Genomic DNA, 6,643 nt, shown 5'->3' with positions numbered 1-6,643 from the left:
AAAGCATGCGGAAAATGTTATTAAATTCTCCGAGTAAAAGATGTTTCAAAAAAGTTTAAGTTGGCAGAACTGTTCTTATTTACTATGCCAAATATGAGCGCGGTCTGTCAAACAGTTCGTTTAAAGAAAGTGGAGTATATGGTGCTTGGACATCGTCAGACAGGTGTAAAAGAGTTGGAAAGAGAGCTCGACATCTCTCGCGAGTGCCTTCAAATGATTAGTGGATATGTTCTCTCCGGAGTCAATAAGGAGTTATAAGAACATTTGACGAAAACGGCCGGAAATGTGGAAGAAGAATTCATGAATTTTACACAATGATAAAACACCATCGCATCGACCCACGATTGTGACTGAAGTTGAAGCCAAAAACGCAATGAATACCATCGGTCAATCACAGCATCCAACCGATTTTGCCCCGCACGATTTTTTCTTGTTTCCCAGACGGAAACTGGCGCTTCGTGAAATCCGTTTTCAGTCGATTGAACAGTTAAAACAAAATTCGCTGACGGAGTGCTTATGAAAAGTGTTTCGAGGACTGGAAAAGCCGTTGGCATAGGTGTATTACATCAGGTGGCGAAAATCGAATTTTGGCAGGCCAAAAACTATCAAAATTTTGGGTAAGATTAAATTATTGAAAGTGTCATTTTGTCATGTTTTGGTTGTTTTTCGACCGTGAACTTTTATATGGATAATATCTTCTAGAAGTGATTGTGTTCTATCTGTAAGTTTTATCCACGGATAAAGTCGGCATAATTACTGCGGTGCAGGGCATTTTTTAGAGCTGTCGAAAATTGCATGCGAATCGAAATATAATTCATTTTTTAATTTGACTGTGTATTCTTAAATTATTTATAAACATACCTTTGAAATTGACTATTTTCTAAGTTACCAAAAAACGACTTTCGTTTAAGTGTGTCCCAAAGAAGTTTTTCTTTTGCCTTTTCTCTTTATCTTAATTAAACTTTAATTTAACTTTTTTCAATAAATTTTTTCGTTAGCGAATCTCTTTATTGATAAAAAAATCAAAAATACTTTTGACACTAACTTTCTATAAATATTTGCATTAACACTTCACTTTTACAAAACTCCTTCCACACTTACGCCACCTTAGCAAAGCATTACGTGCCGCAGCAATTTTTTCAACTTATTTCAATTAACTTTCAGCGAGTTTCAACTGAAGACAGTAAGGTCATGCTGGCAATAAAATAGCAGCGTAGTCTTGGGCATTGGAAGAACGCTGCAGAGGCAAACACAAGAGTATAAAGGATATCTAATTTACTTCGATTGTCAGTGTGTGAGCGTGTTTAAGACGCCATGTTCCGCCTAAGCACTTTGGCAAAATGCTCGTACGGTATATAATATATTTGAGTGTATGTGTGTGTTTATTGGTGTGAATGTGACTTGAGTTATAAAGTGCTTTGGCGTTTTTCAATTTTTAATTATCTTACCATAGACACAAATATAAAAAGTGCATAGGCAGACCAACACAAATACACGCAGTCACTCACACATACGCACGAAAGTAGCCTGCAAAGGATGTAGACGCTTGAAATGCAATAAAATAATGCTGACATCAGCTTGCAGGTTTGTTTTGTCAGCAATTCCTTTGCAACTGGTAATGTGAATGGTAATGGTAATGGCACGTTGGAAATTCAATTACCTCTGAAAAATGTTAATTGCATTTCCATTGCTGCCAGCGGGGTTGCCACGTTTCCCTCCCATTTTTACTACATCTTTACTTTATTTTTTGAATTGAGTAGCGTGGTAACGGTAAATGTTCGGTTTCAAAGCTAGCTCTTTCACTGGAAGTAGGTATATACAATATTTCAATTAGTCGGTGAGCCGTTCCACGTATCTTTGTGTGTGTAAACACGTGCTTCCGGGTAATACCTGCAGACAGCTTTAAGTGTGATTTCATGCATATTTGCGTTTCGCAAGAATTTTTATGTACCATATTGTTATTCCCGTTAGCTTTGATGCGTATCGGAAATCGTTTAATTTTATTTTACATTGGAAATGACTGAATTACTCGGGGTTACAATCCACATGATTGTAAACCAAATGATTGACTTTGGTATGTGCATAAGTGTGTGGGTATGTGTGCGTTTGAGAGATTTCTAAATTAGCTGTCAGTTTGACTAAATTCCCTTTTCAGATTTCAAATAGAGTTTGTACGCTTGAGACAATGAGTTGTAGGCATTTTTCTGGCATGTGTTAAGGGGATCAGGTTTGAGAAAATTTTAGAAAACACAAATATTTTATGTTGTAAATATTAGGTTGTCAAAAAAGTCTTGCGGTATCCTAGTTGGCGCTGAGAGCGCGTAGTTCTAGTTTTATTCGTCGCATCGGGTCATGCTATACCTTTTTGGAAAGCTCATTTCACGCGCTAATACGTGTTTGGTTGATTGTCGTTTAGCCGTTCGTGAGTTATAGCGTCGCAAACATGGAGCAAAATAAAGAGAAAATACGGCATATTTTGCAGTACTACTACGATAAAGGCAAAAATGCATCTCAAGCCGCCAATAAAATTTGTGCACTTTATGGACCCGATACAGTTTCCATTTCCACTGCACAACGATGGTTTCAACGTTTTCGTTCTGGTGTAGAGGTGGTCGAAGATGCGCCACGCTCCGGAAAGCCTGTTGCCGAAAATTGCGATAAAATCGCTGAATTGGTCGAAAGAGACCGGCATAGTAGCAGCCGTAGCATCGGTCAGGAGCTGGGCATGAGTCGTCAAACCATTATAAACTTGGAGTCCCTAAGAAGCTCGATGTATGGCTGCCAGACTAATTGACGCAAAAAAACATCTTTGGCCGTATCGACGCATGCGAATCGCTTCTGAATCGCAAAAAATCGACCCGTTTTTGAAGCGTGTGGTGACTGGCGATGAAAAGTGGGCCGCTTATGATAATGTAAGGTGCAAACGGTCGTGGTCGAAAAGCGGTGAAGCGGCCCAGACGGTGGCCAAGCCTGGATTGACGGCCAGGAAGGTACTTTTGTGTGTTTGGTGGGATTGGCAGGGAATAATCCACTATGAGCTGCTCCCCTATGGCCAAACGCTCAATTCGGACCTGTACTGCCAACAGCTAGACCGCTTGAGGGCAGCACTCGTGCAGAAGAGGCCATCTTTGATCAACAGAGGCCGAATTGTCTTCCATCAGGACAACGCCAGGCCACACACATCTTTAGTGACGCGCCAGAAGCTCGGATGGAAGGTTCTTTTGCATCCACCGTATAGTCCGGATCTCGCACCAAGTGATTACCAACTATTTGATAGTCTGAAGTTGAACACAAGAGAGTCCTTGTGAAAATTGACTCTCCGAGTTTTTTGGCAATAGGGAAGCGAGCTTCTAAGAGAGGGGCATTAAGAAGTTGGAATCTCGTTGGGAACGCGTCATCGAACAAAACGGACTTGAATCGCATTATTGCAACCAATTTAATGAACAATTGAAAATTCACTTTTTTGAAAACCAATAAATATCATATTTGATATGGAGGCTACTTTAGCGCGAAATTTCATATTTATTATATTTGAACCGTATTTAGCAATTTTGACAAAAAAAAAAAATCACTTGTCTTCACATTTATTGATTAGTTTCATTCTATAGTGGTCTGATCTGAGCAATACAAGTTTTGTACGGAAAGTAATAGGACAGATTTTCTTTCGACTGGAATCGGTAGAGGGCAATCTTACCCAGATGTTGCTTTAGAAAGAAGTGGTGTGTTTCGGTAGCGCTAGTCTTTTTTGGAGGTTCGTTTAGAGATCACTGATATAGACCGGAAGAATAAGCAAATCCAAAGTGAAACGCTGCTCATTATCTTTTTTGACATCAAAGGCATCGTCTACCATGAATTTGTTCCTCCTAGACAAACCGTCACCGCTAAGAGTCTCAAACGAAGGGTCAATCGGGTCCGAGAAGACATCGCAGCCGACTGGAAGTTGCACCACGACAACGCTCCGGCTCACACCGCCTTTTTGTGAACAGCTGCTTAACCAAGGTCGGCATTCCAACGCTTCCGCAGCCGCCCTACGGCCCAGATGTGACCCTCTGAACTGTTTTTGTTTTCTTTCCTGAAAAGTCCGATGAAAGGGGATACAAGAAGCACGCACCTCGGCTCTCAATTCTATTCGCTGGCAGCGCTTCATCGACGTAGAAGGAGTCTATTTTGATAGTTTTTAAAGAATTGCAACGATTGGTTAATTTTTTTAAATCGACTCATTCCTACTACTTTCCGGACAAACCCTGTATATCCGTTATCTTGGACCAGGATTCATGCCGAATTCGTAAAGATGTCTTGTAAAATCAAAAGGTTTTTCTTAGAAAATCATTTGATTCTGATCGCCCATTTTTTATGACATGATATATCCTATAGCAGAGGGTTGTCAAATATCTTGGTCTCTCATTGGTGCGACCGGTAATCACGTATGGGGGGGTGGCCTGGCTCTCAACTGTCGAAGCTGCAACGATTTGCATGTATCTGCATATCGGGTGGAATGCGGACTTGTCCGACGAAAGCACTTGAAGTCATGCAGGTAGCCAAGCACACATTGCTACAAATTAGAGCAGAAGATTGTGCCAAAGGTAAGAAAACCTCGTCCCAGCGGATGAAAGAGTTAAGTGGTACAATAATATTGGCCCTTATCCCAAGTTACAGCATTACCAAAAGGATTGCCTTCACCAAGAAGTTCTAGCAAGAAGACCACGTATAAAACTCTTTATAACTATGGAAAGTTTTAAGAGCATTCTTTAGACAGAAGTCTTTGCCATAAGTCGCTTTCGACGCAACTATCGCAACGAACGTATAACCATACTTGGCAATAGTTAAACGGTACTTAAAGCAATCTCCTTCTATGAGATCAAATCGCTACTGTTGCAGGAATGTAAAGAACGGCTGAATAGCCAAAAACGAACTGGCTGATGAGCTCGCCCACTCTGTAGCATCCACTAACATGCTAGGACTTAAACCCTTCACTGCGGTGGGACCCAATACCATAAGGAGCTGCTCCGCAAAGAAGAGGAGTAGGCAGAGTGAGGTATTGGCAAAAAGTACATGGAATGTGGCATGCCAAGTTGTTGGTGGAGGGTCGCATTTTACACTGGCGGTTGTAAGCTGAAGGAGCATTTAAACAACATGGGCCTAGCCTCTGGCGTAAATTGCCAGTTGTGTCACAGGGCGCCTTAAACACCAGAATACCTGCAAATTGACTGCACTGCAGTGTACTGAAGCAGGTTAGAAGTCCTTGCATCCATGTTTCCAAGTAGGGATCACATCGCTTCGCTAGCACCCAGCAGCATGTTGGCCTTTATCAATATGTTGGAGACAGGTGAGTCTTTGTGATTTAGGAGAGAGCACAATAGACATAAGGTCGCGGTGCATTCCTTGGTTATCAATCGATACCCTAAATTGTTCGATATCGACGATTCCAACAAATGAGCTGCTTTTTGGGAAGAAAAGAACATGTGCGAAATTACAGCTCAATTTCTCGAAAACTGAGAGTCTAGTAGAGTCTAGTTCGCGTATACATATACAAACGGATATACAAATGAAAATGGCATCTTGTCATGTTGTTCATTTAAATATATATTTTTTAAGGTCTCCGACATTTCCTAATACACCCCGTACAAGAAATAAAAAAGAAAGTATCCTGTTCTAGCTACCACTTTACTTGAACATTTTTTTCCTCAATTTCTGAAAATCTTTATAACGAACATATTGGTCAGTATTTGACTAAAATTAGGTGGAATAATTTCGCTTAACAAAGCGAGGACAGGTTCAAAAATAAATAAAATCGGGTTAAATATCAAAATAAGTGAGTTTGGTTAATTTTTCTTCCACTAAAAACCATACGAACCCGGGTACTTTTATGCTGCACATATCCCATAAATTTCGTATTGCATATTCAACGATTTCTGTCTGTTCGGTTTGGTTTGCATAACTGAAGCAGTTAGTACAATATCTTAATGGGACCAGGTGTATGTGATTCTCTAGGTAAAATATTGACTGGTACGAAAAAACCAATCAATTCGTTTTCATTGCATAGTTATAGATCTCTTTCCATAAAATAGTTGGAAATATTAAAAATTCTGTGACAAAGTCAAAAGAAATAGTAGAAAAGAAAAGTTACTTTTACTCAGTTGAAGAACCAAAGCGCTTGAAAGAGCATTTTTAAAAATAATGAAGCCATTTTCTTATATATACTACAAAATATTTTAGGTATAGGGCACACAAATTATAAGATATTACGCCTAAATGTAGGCAGCGTTTCATAAAGATTTTTTAATTAAATCAATTGTTATAGAATCAGAGTAAGTCCACAGAGCATGGTCTGAAGTTTTTTAAAAACAACATTAGTAAATGATCGGGCTACTGTTAATTTGAGGCCAATATATAAGATGACTATTTTTCATTGGGGGCGTTTTTTACGTGGCGGGTCTCAAACCAAGCTCACAACCCTTTGTAGGGGATGTTTCGTCTTTTTACTTTAGCTCGCCTTCAAACCGATGCTCTTAGGCTACCCAGAGGTTTCTAGAAGTCGTGAGCCGCTTGAGCCATATGTAAAAGAAAAGTTTCTTGCCACACTCCCAAGTGAATGGCGATCAGAGAACTTTCCTCACTTGTGTGAACTTCTACATGTGACTCC

This window comes from Bactrocera latifrons, unplaced genomic scaffold, assembly GCF_001853355.1.
Source record: "Bactrocera latifrons isolate USDA-ARS-PBARC rearing strain unplaced genomic scaffold, ASM185335v1 scaffold_54, whole genome shotgun sequence".
NCBI classification, from domain to species: domain Eukaryota; kingdom Metazoa; phylum Arthropoda; class Insecta; order Diptera; family Tephritidae; genus Bactrocera; species Bactrocera latifrons.
The sequence above is the reverse complement of the archived record's forward strand: the minus strand, read 5'-3'. Positions refer to the sequence as shown.